The following is a 24,555-nucleotide window of genomic DNA, read 5'->3' as shown; positions in this document are numbered from 1 at the left end:
CCTCGGGCCAGAGACAAACCACTGCCAACCCTGGAAATTTCACTGCAATATTTGGTCTTTCTCTTAAAGCTGTAGCTGCTGGAAGGAAGAGAAGGAACTAGAGTTGCAGTTTTCATTTTAAAAAGCACGGGTTTCTAGAGCTGAGAAAGCAAGCTGAGCAACATAAAGCAAGTGTGCCCTCAAGGTTCAGGAAGCAGAAGGTGAATGAAAGGCACCTGCAGTGATTTCTTTTAGAAGGATCACTTGATGTTTGACCTCTTCATGTGGCTTCCTGACACTGGTGTCAGGACTTTTGCACCCTTGGGACTGGTGCCAGCATTCACAGAGCAAAGAGCAGAGGCTGGCGCTGTGGTTTGCTCAACTGGGCATGATCCCAGGCAAATGTGACAGTGAAATGCTGTGCCTGAAGCATATCAAATGTTTGCACTATGGGTTAAAGACACAGCGTTGATGAAGCACTTAATGCTCACGGAGTTTGGTGCACCATAGCACTGGTGCCCATTCATGGCTGTGATTCTGTAGCAGCCATCGGAAATCCTGGCCATGCTTTAATTGTATCCCTTCCCTCTCCCTACCCCCCAAAACAGAAAATATCCATAGAAAATAAAAGGTTAACTTTCCTCAGTCTTTCTGTCTTCAAAAGCTTGGGCCTCTCCCACTGTAGTGTCTTGAATACTGATTACCACGGAATTTATTGCTAGTGGGTTGGGGACTGGGTTGAACTGATGAACACCTGAACTGTACAGCAGGCCAAATAAATCATGTAATCTCTGCACATTGGGAACAAAGCTACAGGCCCGATTCACTCAATATCTGCAAAGACCTGAAAGCTGTGGCTTGTTCCTTGCTCATCCCCTATGTCTCTGGGTTACACTTCGGCATCGATAGTGCAGGAGATCACCAGCTCTCCAGGAGTTCAGTAGCCCCTGTGCACAAAGAAAGGAGAAAAATATTGACAGTTTTGCTATGAGCATTTTTGCTTGCATTGGTGGTTTGTTATTCACATGTACGGCAAGGCTCTGGTATAAAGTAAAGACCATTTGGGATCCTCTCTCTGGAGAGAAGTTATATCTCCACAGGTCTCTGGAGCCTGGTGTTTCAAAATAAGGTCACTGAGTGAACAGTGGTATTGCCAGATGGTTGGACTCTGTCACTGAGGAGGATTTATGCAAGGTGGGAATATGCTGGGGAGACTTGCAGATGACCTGAGTAAACCCAGGGGCATGAGACCCATTTCTTCTCTCCTCTTGCACAGTCAAGATGATTCCAGCTACCCAGTGTAAGCTATTTCACTCACCTCCCATGCCAGGGAACTCTGCCAGGGAGTCATGCCCTTCTCTGAATACTGCAGAGGCCAAAACCTAAATCTTGCACCCTATCACTTGGAAGGGTGAAGGTCTGATTTCTATCCATACTGGCTTTGCCCCACCATGCTCTGTTTTACAGGTTATACTAAGACTTACTTTTCTTTGCTCCCAGTGCAGCGCTGTATTTCATGCCCTGTGCTGTGACTCCACTGCCCCGTGCCGGATCCTGTCTGTGCACAGTCCTGGAGCTGGGGACTGGACCCCAGACGAATCCTGCAGGCAAAAGAACCCTGATAGAAAGTGTGGTAACCCTTGCTATAGCCATGCATTACAACCCCTCCTGCGTTACAGGATCAGTTCCTGGGACTCTGCAAAGCCTCATGCAGTCTTAGAAGCATGTTTAAGGTCAGTGTCCCAGTCTAACTTATTTATACAAAGTTTAGGTACTTTAGAACAATTGTATGCTTGATATAAAGCTCCGCAGTCAAATCTGAAACTTTAACTACCTTTGTCTTTGAAAAGCTGAAAATAATGATTTTTACAGAACCAAATTCTCTGACTGGTGTATAAAGCAGAGATGTACCACTGTACACCAGTGTATGACTTAAATGTGCATTGACTTTTCCAAGTAAGCTTCCAGTAAGCAAATCCCATCACACTGCCACTTAACCCCCCAAAAATACCTACAGGTGCAATGCTGCATGCGCTGAAATCGGAGTTATCTTTAGGAAACTTGGCACTATGTGATATTGTCCATAGTTGCAATCAGTAACAGCAGTGCTGTTGCTAACTGTACTACTGCTCCATCTGCCAGAGAGGCGGTGGTGAATTTAAACAGGACTTTGGTGGCAGCCAGTGGTGCCCAGCTGCAGTAACTGCGGGGCCTGAAAGAACAAATTGTGTGTATCCGTGGGGCGCCTGCCTTTGAATCAAAAGCTCCTGACTAGTCTGCCCAGGCTCGGACTGGAAGTCAAGTAGCGGCAGCAGCATCTGGGGCTTGATTTCACTTCTTGGTGGAAAAAAAACCTTAAGAGTTCCTGTTGCATTAACATTTATTTTTGATACAAATGGCTAAACAATTCAGCAAATGGAATCTTTACAGCTGAGAGACTGAGTAACAAGGGAAAGAAAATGTCAATGCAAGTTAAAGCAAATTTAATAAAGCAAATAAAAACAATATACTGACACTGAAATATAATCTTAACGCTCTGACTGCAACTAACTGAAGCCAGGAAATTCCCAGCTAAGTGTTCCCTCAGCCCTCTTAAATCAACCCATTTTGCTTAGGCATTGTTGCACATAAGCGCCTTTATGAGATGGCCCCAAAACACTGGATGATAATATGAACACTAAGAAGATATTTATTTTGTCAGCTGTGTGTTTAGATATATCTGTGATGGATGTATCAGTGCTGATTCTGCAAGCCATTGAAATATCAGCTAAACTTTAAGTATATGCTACACAGTTTGCAGAATCAAGGTCACGGTGCACCAGGAAAAGTGCAATCCATAAGGTGGTACTGAAGACACAACAGTATTACTGAGGTCCCTTTGTAGATACTCTAATGCTGCTTTTCACAGATACTAAAGAATTGATCTTCACAAAACCTATACGTTAAGGAACCTCCATTTGCCAGATGAGAAGCTGAGGTACTGAGAGATTAAGCTATTTACCAGCAGTCTCAGAAGGTGCGTGTGGCAGTGCCAAGACTTGAACATACACTCTCAGTGCCTCCATTCAGCATTTTATCCCTGAGATGTCCCACTCACGGACTGAAAAAAAATTAAAAGCTTCAAAACTTGGGGAATCTGAACTGCCCTGCAGGTGTATTGTAATTCGGTGGATTTTAAATAGAGCTGAGAGGGGGCTCACCATGCCCTGCTATGGGTTAGGATTTGGTTTTGGGAACTGAGGGCCTCCAGAGCTAGAATTGCCTGGAGTCCTGCTTGAATCAGACTTAGGACGAGGGCTGGGTTGGGATGGAGCTGCTGCACATACCTGCTTTGGAGCTAGGAGAGGACTTTGAGGTGGGTGATGAGCATTCTAAGAAGCATGGTTTACTCAGTAGCAATTTTTTTTCCTAAAAAAAATTCTCAAGCAAATTGCTGGCCTTGAAAAAGCCGATGAAGAATGCCACTTGTGTCTTTTCTCCATCTTTCACTGGAAATCTGGCCCTTAAAATATATTTGGAGTTCTGATTCTTCATTCTTATGCAAAAAAAATTCTTTCTCGCATGAGTAATCCTGTGAAAGCCTTCGGAGTCTGCTTGAATTGTTAGGTCTACAGGTCTTTTGGGTGAGATAATATAAGCAACAGTTTGTGCCAAGTGCTTGTTCGTTTGTGCCCTCACCTCTGAGGAGTTAGACCAACCAAATTTGAACCTCCTGATTCTGTTTGCAGTTGAATAAGAAAACACTGATATCAGCCAAATATATGCCTCGGTTGCTCTTCTCTCTTATGTTCAGAAAATACACCTAATATTTCTCTTCGAGAAGCACAGCAGAAACGAAACTAATTTCTTGCCCAGATTTGCCGTGCTGCTGGATTCCACGCCCAAGAAGCTCTGACCTGCTTCTGCCTCTCAATCCTCATTGCTAGTCCTGACCGTCTCTTTATTGAAGAGCCTTCACAGCCCATATCCATCCTGCTTATCACTCTTACTCAGTATTGACAAATCTATGCCCACTTCTGACAGGCCACAACTAATTGATTCTCTACCAGTGAAGTTTTCCAGCAAACACTTTTGCAGTATCTGGCCTTACGAGTTCCCCATGGACTCAGGGAAAGGTAGAGAATATCTTCAAAAGTATCTATTTTTGTAATATTTAAATTATGCTTCCTCTCTTGCTTTCTCACTAAAAGCCTGTCGAAGAGAGAGGAGCAGTGACACAGTACCGATCAAGAATTCTTCATTGCTTTTACTTTTTTTCCCCATTTTTTCATGCACCACCATGTGCAGGTTGCCTCCACGTGGTGTTTCTATTTATCATGCTCAGGCTGTGAGATCTGTGGGACTGGGGCTGTCATTTTGTGCCGCCAGCAGAATACTGGGACCTTAATCTGTGCTTAGGACTCCCAGAATTTGTGGTGGTATGAGCATTAAGCCATCTCCTCTGCTTGTGTGCAGGAAAATCCCGTAAACCCATCTGGATATAGCTCAGCCCTGCTTTTAGTTCCTTGGCTGTGGCCCACGCTGTCCGTGGTTGACTGCTTTGGAAAGGCTCCGAGTGCTCCTTCTGCTGATCTTTAGCACACCCGGTGATTTAATGAGGCTATGGCTACCATGCTGAAAGGGCTGGATGCGGAGATAAATATCAGAACCTTTCCAGGTTACAAGATGATCTTGGTTTGTTCCTGTAGTCTGAGGGTAGGAAGCTGTTTTCTTTCCTAAAATACCATTTATTCACTGTCGTAATTCAAGGCCTGACTTTTCTTAGCTTTTACCTTTCTGTGACTACAGGACTGGGCCAAATCACAGCATAGCCTGAGCTGTCAGTCATTTCAATAATTATTATTAACCCCCTGCTGATGCTTTTCCACATGAAAGCAAGAGTCTCTTTGGCACTTTTCTTACTTTTCTTTAAAAGATGGAAGGTGGAATAACAAAGTTCTTAATTAGCTGAGCCGGTGTTGGAAAGCTCAGTGTCAGATTTCCAGGTCAGTGTTTGATGGAGGAATGATAGGGGGAAGTGATGCATCGACATTGATTAAAGAGCAGTGATGAAGCAAGATAAAATTGACATTTAATTCTTCCCAGCTAAAGTAATGTGACTGACAATACTTAAAGGTGAACAGTCTTATTTCTTGAATCAACAATGCAACCTGTAAAAACATCCGTCACAGCAGTCTTTTCTTAATTACTAACATCTAATTAGCCCCAAATCACTGCAGCACACTGATTAAAATAAAAGGTGCCTGCCACTCTTTCTATTTTGGGTATATCTGAGAAGGGCAAAGGATATGAAATTAACTGGCACTTCCCATTGTTTCATCTGGAGACCTTGCAAAGAGTCCTCAGCTCTTCTCTCTATTCTCCATTCCTTAGCCAAACAGAACAGTAATCCCAGATGAGTTTTTTTCCTGGATGCTGACCGGGGACAGCTCACTGGAAGCACTGAGAACCCCCTAGGGGGGTGTGGGAACACTGCAAAAAGCCAAGCTACTGCCTTTCCTGCTGTTAATAATGGGAAACAATTAATATTTTATAGGTCTAAACTTGTTTTGTTTTTAAAGGTAGTGCATTTTTAAGCTTCTTTAAACTAGCAATTTAATGTTGCCTCACTTTAGTAAAAGATCAACCCAGCCTCCTTCCTTCAAGTTGACAAAAGGCTTTTGATGATCATTTCCCATCCCTTAGCTTTTTTCCCTTGAAAGAAATAAAGGAAGCAACAAATATAAATCCCCCAATACCTTATTTTCTACAAGGGGTCTGAAGTGCAGCTGATTACTCTGTGAATATGTTCGTATTGCAGAAAAGAGCATTCAGGTGATAACGCCTGAAGAGGCAGTTAATGCTCATTTTTGAGCTCTGATTGAGTTGAAATATTGCTTGTTGCACCAAGGTGACTAAGGAGATACAACCCCAGAGAAGTAGCATCCTTCTATCAGTAGATGGTAGTATAACAACATGGAAGGAGTGTAGCTGCTCTAAGGTTGTCCCAAGATCCAAGCTGTTATACTTGAATCTTAAGTGAAAAATAAGACAAAGAGAGGCAGAGAATAAGTTTAGACTCCTGTTATGTTTTACTTTTCACCAAATAGTAGTTTACAGCGGAGGGAATTAATGTATGTTTTTATTCATGATTTATGTGTGGTTTATCTAGAGCAGCGTGAATAATTGATTATTTTTGTTCTCTGGCAGTGCAAAAAAAATAAAATAAATACGGTTTTTTTGAAGCAAAATAAAAAGTTAGGAGATCAAACAGTGAAAGGGAAGGAGCAGACTCTTTTGTGTCAAAATAAATGTTTTATTTCTCTCCAAAACAACTGTTTTGTTCCATAAATGCTTTGCTTTTAAGGATGGTTTGAATCATTTAACATAAAATTAAAGGAAATTGCCAAACAAAACAGTTGTAGTTCAGTTCTGGCTTGTACATATCAAAATAATGGGTTTTAAACATTGTTAACTTTCCTGTCTCAAAGGCAGAGAGTTTGGTGAAACTGGGACAAGTTTCCCAGGAGATGGGTGCTGCCAAAACTGAAGTGATCATGAGAATGTTTCAACTAAGGCAACGGCCATCCTGGCTCTTGGTTTGGCTGTGCTGCACGTGAATTTCCAGCTATGAAAATACAAATATAACAGAATAAACCTGCAGAGGGGCCTCATCCCTCTGTAAGCCCACATTTGCAAAGCCTTTTATTTTTTTTTTTTTTTAATTAAAAGCAGACTTTTCCTGTATGTGAGCTCAGGATCCCAGGGGCTGGATTCACAACGTAAATGCACTTAGGCTAAAGAGATCTGTATTGATTTGTATCAGTAGAGGATCTGGCCCAATAGGAACAAACTCCGCTTTTCGATGTAGTATTGAATTTGTATGTGTTGAATTCTGTGCTTTGGAATTAAAATCAAGGATTTGATAGCAGAAAAAGAGAAAAGGAGGGATTTGCAGAGATACTGGCATCCACCGTTTTCGCTGTCCATGTCTTCTTATTAGCAAAAGCAGGATTGTAGGGGTGATGTTGATGAAGATAAAGGGCTTTTTGGTTACAACTGGATTCTGATCCAAACCCTGCTCTATGTATTTGGTCATGGTTGACAAATGACAGCTTTTCTTTATGAAATTCTGAGTGGGAAAAGAATCTATGAAAATTTCAGATTTCAAGCATATTCTGACCAGATCTGTAGCTCATTGAAGAGCGATGCTGTTTTTCTTCACCAACATATTTTCTTCCTCTCTCTCTTAAATTCTTAACTGCTAAAAATATATTAGAAATATTATCTATTTTTAAGTCCACTCTAATAAATGTACCCATGAATTAAAATCAGTGCTATAGTGCGAATGTGTGAATGAATAATAGAAGAAAACCACTAATAGCGTATCCACAAGAAGGAAGGGTTCGTCTTCACAAGTCTGAGGTGTGAGTTCCCGTGTTGTTTTATTGCATGCTTATGTGCTTTTGCAATTTAAAGCGAGATTAAGATCTTTGTGGCTGAAGTATCATCTGGGATCAGAAGTCACAGAGAAAGAAGAGCCCGAAAAGGCTGTTTCCTCAGCCCATCATGGGTCTGGGCAGCCACCTCGGGCCCAGGATCCATGCTGGGTGCCCTTGGCTGCTGGCAGGGGGAGTGTGACCCTCTGTAGAGGGCTGAGAATTTCTTGTTGTATTAAAACTGCAATTTTTTAAGTTTATGTGGTGGAGCTTGTAATTTCAAAGCAGATGGAGCCCCTTCCCGTAGTGCCTGGGGTTGGCGATGCTGTGGCCAAAAGGAGACTCAAGGGAGGTCTCAGTGGTTCTGCAGTGAGAGGGTGGCTCTTTGCAGTGAACCTGGGCTACCAGCCACAGGGGTGTCCCTTCGGAGCCGGGGCTGCTATCACAAGCTGGTTTACAGTGGGATTTTTCTTTGTCTTGTACTGGTGAACATATCTCTGCAACATGGCTAATTCTGCTGTTGGAGGCTGTGATAGGTAGGGATGTAGGTATGGTTCTTCATCCTCAGTTACGTTAGGGGTTGAGGTCAGCATGTGTGTGTGTGTGTGTGTGTATCCCCTATATGCATGTGTTTAATGTCCCTGAAAAACTCTGTGAGGAAAGCTCTGTACAAGCTCTTAGTGCATTTATTTTGCTAAATCCTCCCTTGTACTCTCCTCTCACTCACTGTGCCTTTCCTGGAGGCTGTGCCGAGGGTTTGCTGCCAGACACGTGATGTGATTGCAGGAGCTGTGGAGAGCCGGAGGGGGAGGCAGGGGAGGTCTTTCACCAGCAGCATCTTTCTCCATGCCCAGGAGGACCTATTTTGTGTTTCATATAGCGTGGCTGGCCTTCGGTACAAATCCTGCTAAGCCATTTGGCGGTGCAGGGACGCAGTGCTGGTGTGCCTGCCTGCATATCCGTTATCGATACTCAGGAAGGGGTCTGGTAAACTGCGACTGAGTGAGCTTAGCGCTTTAGGCTGCACGTGAAAAAACCTATTAAAGTGCCGATATATTCGGAACATGTGGAAAGGGAGAAGGACACACGAAGGCATTTCAGAATACCAAGGTACATAAAAAAGTCATTGCCTGGTACATGCAGTACTTTTATGGGGACACTCAGGCTGCGTAAGTAATATAGTAACAGCGCAACTCACGCTGCAAATGTATTCTGGCTGTGCCACAAGAAAAGCTGTTACAGGAAACTTTCTCTTTATGCATTTTGTTGTTTTCTTTATGCATTTTGGGTTTTGCTGTCATGTCTCAACAAGTGCTCTGGCATCTATTAGGTTAATAATTTTCCGAATGAATTGGCTTTATGACTTAAATTTAAAAAAAATAGAAAAATCTCTTAAAAACTATCCTGATTAAAAAAAAAGCATAACAAACTGGCTGGCCATAGACAAACTGAAACTGACCCAACTTATTCTGACTGGATGTAAATTTGTGTTATTGTGTGTACTGAGAGGAGAGATGATACCCAACCACAGCCCCATCTGGGTGGAGACGTGCTGTACTTAAAGGACAACCTCAAGAGATGGATGAGGTTTATGTCTCTGTGGGAACCTTCCTGGATAGAGAGATGAACTCTTAGGAGAAAGAATGGTGCAACTGAAGAAAAAGATTCAGTAATTTTGGGTGGCTTTAAGGTGAGACTGGTGCTACCATGCCTGAGTACCCGTTGTTTATATCTAGTGCTAGAAGGCCAACTACATGAACATGGAGCATCTTGTGCTAATGGATTAAATCCAGCTTGGCAGGAACCTCACCATTCCTTTCCAAAGAGTGAACACCTGTGTGTGCACATCTGGGACTGACGCTAACACAACTTGGTGAACCTGTGCTATGAAACCGCAGTGTGGTAGAAAGCATGCTGGCTACTTGCAGGAGCTCAGATGAAGGAGATGCAATAAATCTTGCTTCCCGTTCAGGTAGGGGAATCTTCAGATGACAGGATGGCTAAAACAATTCAATTCCGTTGTGTTAATCCTATTCCAGTAAAACCAACTATCAAGTCCCATGAGAGATGAGCTCTTCCCTGAGGAACTGGATGAAAGATGTGTGTGCCTCTGGATGTGCCTGACAGGAGAGGGCCCAAGCTTTCTGGCTGAGGCTGGAGAAGATGTTTTGCAACAGCACATGAGGGCTTGCTCATCTCCAGGGAAGCCAGGCTTTGTACACGAGGTGCCAGAGCATGAGCAGGGCAGCAGCACTGTGCTGTGAATATATAAAAAGCCAGTTCCCAGCAGGGGATGGATGGTGACGAAGGGCCTTCTGAGGCTTAATGCCTCTGTAGGCTTGTCTGCACAGAGCAGGTTGAGAACAGTGGGATCTCCTCAGCAGGTGGACTCTGTGCTTAGATATTTAAGTCTTAAAGCCAGCTTGCTGGTTAATTTAACAGAAGTTACTGTTTGGGTGCTTTGGAAACAGGTGAGCAGAAGTGCAGGCTTTTACAGCAGAGAGGTCAGGAACAAGAAAACCAATTAAAAAAGGACACTGGAGAGGAGAGGAAAGGAGAAGAAGATGGGCCCTCCATAGCCCGTGTGAAGCAAGAGGAGATTGCCCGTACCTATAAGCAGTCTCACCTCAGGTCAAATGTTACTCAACAGGTCTTGGAAAAATGACAGAAGAAAACACACCAGGAAGAAATAAGTCTGGGGTGACTGACAGTTTTTGTTGAGCTGGATACTTTTTGTCCTTGCTAGAGCAAAGAGGAGATGTCCATGTCAGGAGGCCCTGGGAAGAGGCAGTTCCCAGGCCTGATGAGGTGGGACCCAGATCTGGCAGCACGTTTGCCGAGGGAGGGAGAGAGGGCTCCTGGTTTTTATTTGCGCAGCTGTAGACCAGAGCTCTTCCAGCAATACGGCTCTTCTTGCAAAGAGAGAGGATGCTGAAACTCAATAGGAGTCTCCATTTCCTTCACTTCTGAGCTAGTGCCACTAAGGGGTTTGCACAGCTCCTCTGTTGCACTCACTGGCTATGGTAATACATAAAAGAGATCGCCCAGGTGTATCCAAAGCCAAACTTTCATCTGCAAACTGCATCTTTGATACTGGGATCATTATTCACTTATACAGAGCTCAGACAAAGATGAGGAGCGGTTCAAATCCAGGGCAGAATTCCTGTCATGCAGGTGGATGCTGAAAAACAGGACTGACTTGTGTGTATGCTGTGTTCAATAACAGAAAGGCTGGGATGAAAGCATTTCACAGGCTTCTCTGCCTCACTGAAGGCTTGATTGAGAACATAAAACTCTATGTGTAGGCAGAAGTTGTTTAACATCACTTTTAAATACCGTCAAGTTAGTAATTTTCTTTGCATTTTTCAGCTGGTTATGTGCAAGTCACCTCTGGAGACTACTTTCTGTACTCGTAAAATTGGGAGTTAAGTTATATTGCTGAACCAGATATATTTAACTAAATATTTGCTTTTGCATTATAAAGGCTACCCATTTTTTGCCTGATAATCACTATAACGGAAAAATATGGCATCTTATGTAACATCTGATATTGGGTTTAACTAGCTACCATTCTTAAATCTTTGATGGTTTGGGTGGTATTCTACATAGACTCAGAAACCTAAGCAACTGTTATCTGAGTGCTGTTCATCAATAACCTGTAACCAATTGCATTAATAATAAGATCAAGCATCACAAGACTTACCTTAATTCTCCTTCTCCCTGCAGTCATCTGTCCTCCCTTCTCGTGACAGTCCTTAACTCCGGGGACAGGATCCTTTCTGTCTGGGGTGGGATTCCTCTTCTGGTGGACTTCTACAGCTTGAACAAGTCATGAGGACTCCTGTTCTAGTCTTCTGAGAGAAAAAGGCACTTCTAAGGTGTGATTAATCTAATCTGAAAATAGAGGTTTAAAGGAATGAGATGAATAGCATTCTAGGAGCGCTTATTTTGGTCTTGCCGACTACCTTAGATGTAGCATTCACAACGTCTAAATATAGATGTGATGAATTTGATCCTTGGTGTCATTCTGTTAGATCTGATGTAAAGACTGTTACAGTCGATGGAAATACTCTCATGTAGGTGTAGTTATATACTGCATTGATCTTATTCCCGATCCCTTACTGTGCATTTTAATTTGAGCCAATACTGTCTCCTCTTTCAAGAGGTGGAGAGAAAACACAGTCAATTACACCATGAAAGCCACGAAGCTCTTTCAGTGATCCAAACTGACTGGGAAGTTACATTTGAAACCATTCACCCATTCCATTAAAAAAAATACTAGGGAGCGTGCATCCCTATAAAATAATGATGGGCAGAATAAACTGTCTGAAAGTATCTCGCCTACTGCATACCATTTAATCAAGAAGCAGTGAGTGGAACTGGCCTAACATTTACAAAGGGAGAACTGACACAATGCATATTTGAGCACCATGAGAAATAGCATCAGCAGGGACAGAGAGTGAGTTTAGTTAATAATGAATGGCACATTCTATAAAATACCATTACACAGTGTTCAAGGCCCAAGAATGATGACATAATTATTAGGAGACTGGGAGATTAAGATATAATTTAAAAAAACATGACAGGGGAGGGTGTAATTGGGGAGACAAAATACACAGGAAGTTTGTAATTTACATGTCAAAATACCTTTTTCATGTTTTGATTGGATTGGACGCCGCCTTTCCACTTCATTTATCTTGGCTTCAATTAGAGGCAGGAGAAATGACATCTCATGTTCATATTCTTGACACACACTGCTCATAGACACTTTCTAATTCTAACAGACAGTGAGGGGAAAAGGGAAACTCGATTCTGCCTCCGTCATGGACTTCTTAGTTAACCCCTAATTTGTTTCTAAATGAGGCTGTCACTGTGGTTCAAATGAATATGCGCTTAGGAATCAGGGTGTGCATTTGGGTATTAGCTTGTAGGCAGGGCTTTGCATGTTGCATGGCTGGTTGTACCCAGAAGCTGCTTAGCTGGGGGGAAAAGGAAAAAAAAAAAAAAAGCTAAGAGCATTTTACCACCCAAAGAAGAACTTTCATATATGAATGGTGCAGACTTTTTTATCAGAACAGCCATATTCACAGCGTGCCTGTAATCATACAGAGCCATCTCCAAAGCAGAGGATGTGAGTTGTGATTTTCCCCTTTGGCAGAATTTTTGCTCTTTTTATTTTCTGTCTGTCTCTTTTATCTGGTGTCACCATGTGTTTCCCATCGAGCTCTGAAGTCTGCTTCCATTTTTTACAGGAACTGTGCTCTGTTTTACACCCATCCCCACCCAAACACATACACTAGAAATGTCAAAGGTGTGCTTGAGATAACGCCATGTGTTTCATCAGGACTGAAATATCTGCTCACCTGAAGGCATGTACTGAAGTCTTTCCTCTCTTGGCAATTCTTCTTTTAATTCTTCTTGTGCTTCATCTCAAAATCTGAGTTTTAGATTTTTCCAAAGGCTGTTGATTTTCGTTTCCTTTCTTTGCAGAGAGCAGTGCACAATTTGAGGTGCCAGAAAGAGGGCAAAAGTTTGCCCCTCTATAGGACTTCTTTCTGACCTCTAAAACTGGGGGCCCTTTAAAGCATCCCAAACTGGCCAGCTGCAAACAGAGGTACTCAAAATCATCAGTCACTCTTGAAGCATGGGAGGCAAGTTTCAGGCTTATCAGTAAATCTATTCATTGAATTTCCTTATAAAGCAAAATTGCTCCTGGAAATGCTAATCAGGAAATATCAGAGAAATAGCAGTCCTTGAGAGATCTCCTCTGAGAGGGCCTTTGACTCACCAGACGGAGAGAGAAATCAGAGCAGCTGTATGAGGTCTCTGCATATTCTGTATGTGTCCTGAACTCTATCAGAAACCCCAGAAGTGACATGAAACTGGATGAAGCGGGCAGTGCTGCTGTTGCTAATGCTATTGCGTTTTTGATAGTTAAGCCACCTGCAGCCATGCTGGGATCATTCACCATAAGGCTCCCTCTAATACTGGCAGGAGCACTCTACTATTAAGTACAGTCAGATCTGAGTGTCTTGGAAATGGCTTCAACTGCAACGTAAAAAAAAAAGAAAAATAAAAAAGGCTATGAGATAAATATCTGACTTAAGAAATACACTTTGGGTCAGACCAATCGTTCATCCAGCCTGGATGTCTTGGACTGCCCGCAAAAGATGGTGTCCAGGAGGAGTATGTCACTCTAGCCACCTTCTGCAGCCCTTTTGCTTCAAACTCCTCCAGTACCTGTAATCATTGGATTAAAGATGCTAGAGGGTACATTCCTGCCTACCCCTTGGACGGGCCTGTTGTCCATGAATTTCTCTAATCCCTTTAAACCCTGCAGATAGTGTCTGCCTCCACAGCCTACTGTAGCAGCAGCTTCCAGAAGTTCACTAACAGTATCGCTTCACACAGTTTTCACAAACTGCTTTTCAGTAAAGCAGCCTACCATGCATTGTAAAGTTTACTAGCCACACCTAGAGAGGCTACATTGAATGTCTTTGGAGTAAAATATTATGAAGCTTTTAAATATATAGCAGTTTGGGTCAGAGATATATCCCACTCCTTTGTAATCTGCGGGATAACATGGTCTGATTCTCCCAACATGTATTTGTGTGTAATGTAAACCATGCAGACAGTCTGTAGAAAGTCAGCAGGACCGTGTGTAAAGTTACTAAGGTACATATTTGCTAGTTGAGGGTCTAACTTTTTCTGAAAGAATTGTGCCCCCATTCTGCTGTCCCCCCATATCCTCCAAACAAAGTAAGTAAATAAGAAATAATAGTAATAAAACCACCCTGAAATAACTTTGGCTGTCAGGCAGAACTTCGACATGGTAAAGGGAGATGTCTCAGGTGTTCCACAGTCTAAGAGACACCTTGGTAGATTATGGATTTGACATGAACAGAATTCAGATCACATGAATGCATGAGTAGGTAAAAACCAGGAGAAGGAATACAGCTGAAGAAATAGCTCATGGATTAGCCAAGGCACCAAATCCATTCTTAGCTCATGTTAGCTGGGTTGGTTGAACTCTGAACAATTTCACTTTCCCTCCATTTTGTATTTATTGGAATAAAACCAATTCACATGCATCCATCCCATTTCTGCTTAACACTGACATGTACAACAAACACTTTCAACGTGAGTACTTCCTATGGCTGATTTTGTTTTTTTCTGTATCTTGTTTGATGATACTTGAGAGATCAGCACAACCTTACATTGACTGTTCTAATAAGAATTGCACAAAAGAGGAGTATACACTGGCAGTAGACTATCCTCAGGGACCAATAGTTTACTATGAAGAGGCTTGCGGTAGCAAAAATTATGTTTGCCACTGTGTTGCGTGACCCACTTTGAGTGGGGATAGATTGATCATCTGGAAAAAGCCCTGGACTGGCTAAAAGAAAGAACGTACAATAGAAATCTGTATGCCTTTATTTCAGTATTCATCATGAACAAGGACAAAACGGAAAATACAGACCAAGGGCCTTAACTGAAGGCTGCAGTACCCCAAAGACAGGCTAGCGCACACCGCATACATCATTAAGCCACTGGCAACAACACACTGAAGCCCTGCCCAAATTTCAATTCTTACACTTCAAATAGTCTCAGCTCTCACCAGACAAATTAATATTTAATGCACAAGTGCACACTGTAATATTCCCAACTGTGCAATCTAATATTAACAGCTATTTCATAAACCAACAAGGCCCGTTCAGTTGGTGACCATTTAAACTATAACACGCCGTTAAACCATAAAAGCAGCCATGAAAACACAATTAAGATACATGTTTGTCGGTCCATCACAAAAAAGGGAATGTAGCAATGTCAGTACAAAAAGTCAGCTTATAGTTCCAGCAAGGCTGTTCAGAACAATGAAGGGAGTCGTGAAGCAAATTCCTTCTTGGAGTTGCAGTTTGGGTCTTAGAGCAAAGTAGATCCCACCCACAAGAACATACAGTTTTTAATAACCTTAAATGAATCCATGAGTATATGTGGCACCATCTAGCTTTCATTTACTTGTGCCTCTTTATGGATGTGTCTACAGGGTCCTCCTGTTTCTGTGTTAATTCTGCAAGGGCTACATGATTCATGGATATTTAATCAGGGTGGCAGTGAAGAGGAGTGGGAAGGCAATTTCACCCCTGTCTTTAGGAAGACAATGGTACTGCACTTTATCTGATTCTTCTAATGCTCACATTCTGAAAAATATACTGGTAAATTGGAGAGGATGCAGCAAAGAGATGCCTGGAGTAATACAAGGGCTGGGGAAAATGCTTTGATAAGCTTTAGCTTATCAAAAAGCAGATTGAGAGATGACTTGTCTTCACTGTTAAGTGCCTCCACAGCAGGAAAACGCTAGTTTGTAAGAGGTTCTTTAATCTGTTGGTAAAGTTATAACAAGAACCAGTGTTTGGATGCTGAAGTGAAATGACTCAGGCATATGTTTATCTCAACAAGGGTAAATAAGTGGTGGCAAGTTAAGGGTAATGGTGATTTTTTTTTTTCTTGTCTCCATACCAGGACAAGAAGCTTTTCTGAAAAACATATTTATTCCTTGGTGTTTTCTTGTTAAGTATGGAAGAGAGGGGCCCTGTGCATTATACAGGCCTAAGTAGTCATTCTCCTTTCTCTTCTTTCATAGTCCAGGCTGTCAAGTGAGGTAGACCTGAGTCCACAACAGAATGTGGAATTTGATGTTGAAGATATTGAAACACATTTGAAGACTTTGGCCTAAGCAAGTAAACTCTTTCTCACTAAGCAAACAGTGTCATATGAAGTGCCTTCAGATGACTGAGATAGTTTTCATTTTAGAAATAAAAAGGAAATGGTCAGAAATTAGATAGAATAGCAGGGTGAGACACTGAGCCAAGACAAAGTGTGATGTTAGAGATGCAGAAATGGAGAGATTTGGTGGTCGTAGCCAGTCCTAGAAATGGGCCCTGGACCAGCCAGTCATGAAAGCAAGGCAGGTCTGTTCCAGCATCATCACACTAACTTTTTGGGGGCCCTATTGACATGGTAATGAATGAATGCTGGGCAAACAGGACATTGCAGGCATCTTCTGGATTGTCAGTGTTTTCTGAGTTTATGAGCTTCTAAATGGGAATAACTCTTGAATTATTTAACTGTATAAATCCACTTCTGTGTTCTCAAATTTGTGACCATTTGTTGTGCACAGTGCAGGCATTTCATTACATGGACAGTCATTACATCTTTGTAAATGTTCACTTTTGGTGCTCTGTTGTTCTTGATTCCCTTATTTTGCTCTTACTGGATGAGCTGAAGGCAAGACCTTGGAGGCCTGTCTGTGCAAGTACTTTTAATGGAGGGCCATATATAATCCATCTGATAAAAATGGGAAAAAGGTTGTCTGAACTGCACTTCAGCGTTATATTACCATGTGTTGTTACGCCTGACACTGAATTTTAGCATCTTTTTTAATATAGTTTCCTTTTGTTTATATTAATTTTTTTTCAAATTCCCCCACTCCCCCCCATGCAAATAAACCAAACAAGTTTCTTGTGAAGTAGTAGACTAATGAAATGAACCCTAAAAAGTTTCCTTAAATATCCTCCTTCATGTAAATAAGTATTTTAAAATATACAGAGGCTCAGTCTGTGGTTTACTACATGCATTTTTGAACTTGGTGGTTTTGGAGGTAGGAACAACCTGTTGATAGATGACCTGCAAGCGACAGGTTGTAGTCAACTGTGACCCAGGGCAGAAGTGACCAAAAGCCGGTGAAGTTTGATGTCTAATCTGAAATGACCTGTTTGTCTCATTGGAAGTCTGAGAAGTTATTCAAATCAGAAAAACCAGCGCTGCAGATGGTACCAACTGTCACTCCTTGTTGGCAATCACATTAGAGAGGGCAAGAACCTGAGCAAAGCTTTTCAGATAGAGGATTGCAGCTGTCTGTCTGCTTGCCTGCTTGTCTGTTGGAGCTGGTATAAAAGGTAAATCTGTTTTGTGAAAAAACAATTGTTCAAAAATGTTCAAAACATGCTGATTGCTTACTTAAAAAAAAGAAATTTTGAATATAAAAGATATATCTTTCTGTCCTGGTTTTCAGTTCCTGTTTTTTCTCCCTGTACACTGGCCCTGTTTTTTTTTTTTTCGTGTCACTATTTTGAATCTGAACTAAGGATGAAGAGAGTAAAAGGAGGAAAAAAATTCCAGCTCAAATTGAATGAAACCAGACATCCTCTCACAGACTTCATATCTGGATTAAAATCTATCTATTTTTTTTGTGCTTTATTCTACTGAATAATTAGAAATTATCTGTTTATGGATCAAAGTTTTGTCCTTAGCTGTCTGATTGTTTATCCATGACCCTTCTGCAGGAAACTACCCAGGCAGGGGAATGACCCTGGTGAGGTTCATAGTCTTCTGCTAATTTCTGTAAAACAAGGCTCTGTCTATTGTAACTATGTACTGCAGCTACAATGAGAAAGGAGAATAGAGTGGAGAGTCTTGTAGTGTTTCCTGATGCTCTGAATTAATCTGTTCTCTTCTGGAAATTCCTCCTCAGAGGAATCTCATTGCCAGCTTTTTCACCCTTCGTGGAGTGCATGCACTCACCTTGGTGTACCTTGACACAAGCCACAGGGATAACTGAGGGTCAGCTCATGGAAATCAAGTCATCTGACCTGAGATCTGAAACAGTCTAGAAGCCACTGGATGGACTGAGATGTTGAAAATACAGCGATCATATTCCTCTTCATCCAGCCTCGGACACAGCAAATCAGAGTGATTCAGCAGGGGAAAAAAATGTGTAGCTCTCCATGGACCAGTCCTTGCTAGGATTAAGGAACATTATTTCTTTACGCGATGGAGCTGTAATGGTGATAATGATATCACTGACTGGAAACAGCCTAAATTTTCATATCACTATGACAAGTAGGAAGAGAGATGCCTCAGGTAAAGCAAACAGTGAGTCAGATGTCTCTTCAAATCAGACAAGGCAGCTTAAGGGATATATTGTTGGCTGGCGAGCTGCATGGAGAAGCAGCTGAGAGGCATCATCCAGGCTGCGGAGACCTGGGGGAGCCTCTGAGCTGCCAGACTTAGGTGTGCTTCCAGGCTGCATATGGTGGCAAAAATGAGCTGTGCATCGCTCCCCAGGTCTTCTGTCCCTACCTGCACTTTACTTTCTACTGAACAAAAGAAATGTGGGTGCATGAATATTAAAAGCTGTCAGGTGCCCTAACTGGATGAGCGGGGACCAGAGCCCTACAGTGTGCTGCAGCGTTGCTCGCTGCTCACTTTAGAGATGACCAGAAGACTTTGATCTGTCCCTGTTTTGCCTGTGGATGATCACTGGCAGTTCACTTCATCTCTCCTTCCTTTGATTTCCACGCCTGTAAAAAGCAGGCAAGATTTTTTCCTTCTTTAAAAAAAAAATTGAAAATCTTCCTCCAAAAAGTGCAAAGAAATAAGTAGGAGTTATTACTCAAAAGTGTTTTCTGTTTCTGATTGGCATTGCCTGGGTTAATTCTGAGCTGTCAGTCCATTCCTTGGGAGATGATCTTTTGCAGGCTTCATAATATTGCTGCGGGAAAAGTGCTGTATTTTTGTACAGTATTATTATTGGCTTGGAAATAACCAACACGAAATGATTTCTTTAGGTTTTCTAGCAGGGATCCCAGTTATTCTCTTCTGCTGCATTACACAAATATGCAACATATGATGCTACCCAATGATGGGAGACAACAGTTTTATAAATAAATGCAAATGATAAACACAGGACATGTTCTGTAGCACTAAAAACTATGCCTATAAAAGTGTCAGTATTAGTAGGAATGGATGGCTTTATTTTCACCCGTATGCAAAAGTGAGATTGGAATTTTTAAAATATCTAAGAGAAAAGGGAAATTATTTGTAGGGAGTTTGTTAGCTTTAGAAGTCATGTGTGAAAACTTGGCTTCGGGTTTTAAAGCCTGCAGTTTTGGGGGACTGTTTTTTATGGGCTAAGGAAAATATTTCCTTTTCTTGGCAGCTGAAGCTTTTCACTGTTCCTTGGTTATGTCACCGTGCTGAGCTACAGACCCCAGTGTGCGGTCAATTATACACTCATGCTGCTTTCAGATTCACTTACCCAGTGATGATGACTGTCTGTGAGCAAAATCCATCAGAGAGTTATTATCTCCAAAGCAAAAGCCTCAAATGTTCAGGCATCTAATCTGCCCCTGAAAATCAGTACCTGTTCTCGAAAACACAAGACCTCAAATGACTTATTATTTTGGACGCTTGAAGGCTGGAAACACTTGAGATCTTGTCTGTAGCTTAACAATTCAGGGCTGTCTCAGGTCCATTGGCCAGTATTAGACAGTGTAAGAGGCGCAATGTATTACCTGTGGTACAAAAGGTCATCTGGATTATGTTATAATTACACGAACCTCTTCATTGTGCACCGTGATACCCACAGTAATGCTAGATAATGGTTTAGGTAGCATGCTAATTGGCTGTATAAAACGAGTGTTTTAAGCTGTGAATCTCTAGCTACCCCAGTATTTATGACATGCACACGATTAGCAAATGTGCTTCTTAGTTCTTCTAGACCCATGATTCTAGCCACAATTTTAAGTTTGGTGTTGGATTTCCTTTTTCACTTTCAGGACTTGGGGTATCCAGGCTTAGGTTAGTTCTCTGTGGCTATTTTCCCTCCTTGCCTCCAGCATTTACTTGTTCATGTCACGGTTCAAAAGCAATTAAACGTAGTCATGGTGGTCCATATTGCAGGACTAAATAGACAGTATGGCTGCTCTTGTAGCATCGTGGCGAAACTTTTGATATTCCAAGGGTAACTTCTGTCTCAGATTAGAGTCTGAGAAAGCGTAATAAATGTAAAGCTCCTGATGAACTAATCAGTTTATGTAACTGTGGTCCTAGTGCAGTATTTTTTAATCATAGTCGATCAGCTTGAAAATGTATACTTGCCACAGTTCCCAGGTCTTACAAGGGTCTTGGAAGTTTCTGGGTCAATGAGTTCAGCAGCCATGCAAGAAACTTGTCTGAAAGTTGGGATCAAGTTTGAGCTATTCATCCAGGCTTCACCTATTGCCAGTTGAGACAGAGGGAGAGGGTTACCTGGAGGTATGTTTAGTTATTTAGGATGAATCACCATAGACAAGAAGCCATTAAACTGAGCTAAAGTTAAGTGAGATGAAACCCATCTATTATAGAGAAAGGTCAACAGAACATCTTCACTTACCTCCACACTCTACAGGCCAGAATATATTTCCCCATACCTTTTAACAAACTTAATACCAAGCAGCAAGGAGTTTCTCTCCTGTGTGGCAGGAAGATCGCTGAAGGGAATGAGCTTTGTGTGTCCTGTATTCCTGCAAAGTCGGGGAATTTTGGAAAACACATTTTCGGGTGACTCAAGAAGTGGATTGTGACCATTTTTCATAAGAAGCCAAAAACCCCTCAGCAGTACTTGCTAGCTCAGCCTGAGAGAAGACCCTCTCCTGACCATCCCCCAAATAATCCAGTTTCTCTTGACACAACTGCCAAGGACAAGACTCACAAGCTTGACTACTTCTCTTCAGATGGCCACCTTCCAGAACAACTGCTGCTGTGTTACTGTTCATGAAATGACCGGGAAAAAGTTTGTCCAGGAATATTGTTTCACTTCTGTGTCTGATGCTGTTATGGTGTAACCTTTTAAGGCCAGAACATTTTAACCTGAGAATATTAGAGAAGATCCTACAAATTAGTAAGATGTACTGCACAGATAAGTTTTTTCAAGTGACAGACAAATTAATATCTTAATGAAATGAAGGCTCAATAATTTATCTTCATCCTTAAAAATGAATTGGCCTTTTGGGACACCTTCCTGTGGTCATTGTAGTGAAGGAGCATTTCATACCCACTGCATGATCTTTGCAACAGTGCAAATGACTATGCAAGTCCAGTGTTATGGAAATAGTGTTCCAGGAAAGCCAAAATGAGTCAAGCTAAATCTGTACCACTTTCCATCAGCTCAGGATTTCTTGCTGCTGGGCTGCCCATGCTGACGTGCCTGTCCCCTTCCACGCACTAATGCCCTTTGGAGCACTCTTTGAAATGTGGCAGTCGGTACAGCAAGGAGGGCTCTGACAGTCCTTCCACGCAGGACTCTAAAACACCTACTGGGACTCTATGACAATCCTTTTAGAAATCAGGATGGGATGGCACAAAACAGAGACATCTGGCAGGTTCAACGGAATGGATCAACTGCAGATTCCCCTGTTGGTGAACTTGGCCAGCAAGCTCTTTCAGCAGATGTTTGTCCTTAGGCATTGAACGCTTTCTGGATGCATCTTTCCTCTGCCTCTCAGGAGCAAATGCCAGCACAACGGAAATTCACATAAGCTCACTGACCAACATTAGGAAGTGTTGACCTGACGATGGGCTCCAGCATGTAAACTGGGTTCCTTGAAAGAACAGAAGCTAATGCCTCCTCCAGGGAGTTATAGTGAAGAAATTCAGAGTATAAGGAACATTCGTGTAGTGTTTGTCAGTGGTTGTTAGGTACAGTCTCTTTTATTTTTGGAATAATTTCATCTTTCCCGACATCTTTGATTTGAATTCTATATTGACTCTGCTCTGTATACTTTCAAGCAGGTATATTAAAAATGCAAGAGGAACTGCATTTTGAAGGGGGGTGGGGAAAAAAGAAAGAAAATAATTATTGTTACACATTGGAGCATATTAATGAATACATTAATAATTGATCCACTGTTATGTTTTCCCCTAATAGTCATCAAAATCTGTATAAACCTGCACTACAATACATAACATCTCATTACAACGTTTGCTCAAAAAATCAATGCATATCTAAGTTATTTGTGTCAAAACTCATTTATTTCCACAATAACATGGACTGTCAAACCTTGACATCCTGTTAATAACATCCAGTGCATTTGCATATTATTCAAATATTTCCTTTTATGAAATGGGGGACTTTTACTTACACCATCCTACTTGCAGTGCTTCATATATTTGCACATTAGCTCAATTCACACAGTTATAGAAGGGTTACCTGTGGCAACTAATTATACTGCACCTTATGCATATTAATGAGCCTTGTGAGCAGCCGTCCTCTGTTCTATGTTGAGATGACGGGGGAAAAATAACAGTGTAAGTGGGAAACCTATTACAGGCAAAATGCAGGCGAGTGGAAGACAGATATTTTATAATGTTTTCTCTTTGATGCCCACAGCCTTTTAGAACAGGCTAACCTGAGTGGGAAAAATACCTCACAGCAGTCCCAGCAGCTTTGAGGTCAGATGTGAAAAATATTACCTTTTATTTCCCTCTTTCTTTCTTTCTTGTTTTTTTCTTTTCTTCTCTCCCCCCTCTGCTGCTACCTTTAGTTTCTGGATTGTGTCTTTGCAAGGTGCTGAGTGCTGCCCTCAACCCCAGTTGAGATCAGCACCTCACAAGATCAGGCTTTTAATGCGTAGCCTAAAGCCACCATCTGCCCTCTGATGAAGTAATCTTGAAAAAGGCCTTTTCACCTGCATAGATGAGAGCGACATATTTTGTTTTGAAGGAGCATTTCGGCAGCACATGCTAGCAGGAACGGAGACCCAGCTGTAGGCTGTTCAAGCGATGCCCGCGACCAGGTGCCACAAGGACAATGAGAAGAGTCGAGCCATGAGAATGGGAAGAGTTGGCAGTCCCACTGCAATACAGAGAAGGGCCACATCCTGGGTATGCAAATGCACGCACAGCGATAAAGCTTTCTTCGCCACTGTAAAAGCGGGCAATCTGTCAGCCTAGAGGTCTTGCAAAGGGCAAGAACCATCGGAGGAGTGCATCACAGTGTTCTCGGAGGGCACGCAGTGCTAAAGGCTGAGCCGTGCTTCCTTGCTGGCGTGTTTCTTGAGATTGTCTCCACCTACTTTAAAAAAAAAAAAGAGAAAAGCTCCTGCATTGACACAATGGAAGACAGAAAAGGAAGATTTGATTTTATGCAACAGCAGATGTCTCCTAAGCAGTAATCACAGTGTCAGATAGAAAAACTAATCATATTTCAGTAGCTTGTTCAGATCTCTGATTAAAATTCAGTGATACCATTCCTGGATCCTAAAATGCAACAGTCATCAGAAACAAAAGAGAATGTATCATAATTAATGCAATTAAAAGAGCCCTTTCCTTTCTCTCTTTTTTTCTGGGTAAGCTATGCTGACCTTACCAGAGATTAAAACCACTCTCCTCAGGACTAAAATCTGGCTCAGTGTGGGAGTAAGAAATCCCAGCTCCTTATAGCCATCTCCAGGATGTGGGTACATGGGGTCTTGCGCACATGGGAAAATAAGTAGGCTTGGTCGCTTACTCCTTTCAGAAGAGGGGAGAAGGCAGATGGAGCTGCGCATCCAGTCTCCCTTATCTTCTGCTGCATTCAGCTCTGTCGGGGATTTAGTCAGGACTGGCAGTTAGCACCCCAATCTACCCTTTCTAGGACAAGCCAAATCTCCAAATTCTGAATTTTTTCACAGTCAGTCCCTAGGCCACCTGCCATGCAAATCAGCCAGAGTTTGCTGAGTAAATCCTGTCTAAAACCAGAGCAGGATCCGTAGTTTGAGTGTCAACGGAGGGCTCAGTCGATGCAGAGCTGGAGAGATTCAGACATGGATGGTGCTGGGTAGCCCTGGGGATATTCCCTTGCCATCGGCTGGCCTAGGCAGAGATCTGAATCAAGACAGGCAGGTTGAAGAGTGAAATCAGGCAGTGCCATTTCATGCTGATTGCGATTTCAGGTCTGATAATCAGTGAGTTTTTACAGGGAACACTTTCAGTGAGGATTTATTTGGCTCTGGGTATGAACTATTTTTGATCAAAACCAGAATGAAAATTATTTAAATGATACACGTTAAAAATAAATATAAAATAGACAAATAGTTTATGCTAGCTGAATGTAGGAGAATATTTTTGTAGCAAAACGGCTATATCAATTTTGTGATGGAGGACTGGGGGAGAGGGTTCAGGAGCAAAGGGGATGTTTGATCTTCCTTTCTCTATTTATACCAGCTGGAGCAACAATGCCCACTTCATTTAAAACAAGACTATATAAATTCCTTTTCACTTTACAATGGCACTTGAAGACTTTTGTGGACTGTATATGGTTTAATTCAGTATCTTGGATAGGCAGAAAGCTCCATTT

General features: G+C 42.0%; 1 long non-coding RNA gene across 1 annotated transcript; it reads right to left on the bottom strand.

The window, feature by feature from the left end:
- Positions 1 to 718: 718 nt before the first annotated feature.
- LOC148050308 (uncharacterized) lies at positions 719 to 11,345 on the bottom strand. Its single transcript, XR_015701234.1, has 3 exons — positions 11,101 to 11,345; positions 1,464 to 1,580; positions 719 to 926 (listed from the first exon to the last, which is right to left on the bottom strand). It is a non-coding gene; the product is annotated as an uncharacterized LOC148050308 (long non-coding RNA).
- Positions 11,346 to 24,555: the final 13,210 nt, after the last annotated feature.

Source organism: Nipponia nippon, unplaced genomic scaffold, assembly GCF_047370975.1.
Source record: "Nipponia nippon isolate SJK-2023a ecotype South Korea unplaced genomic scaffold, ASM4737097v1 scaffold_9, whole genome shotgun sequence".
Lineage (NCBI taxonomy): Eukaryota > Metazoa > Chordata > Aves > Pelecaniformes > Threskiornithidae > Nipponia > Nipponia nippon.
Note: the sequence above shows the minus strand (reverse complement) of the source record. Positions and strands in the feature narration are given on the sequence as shown.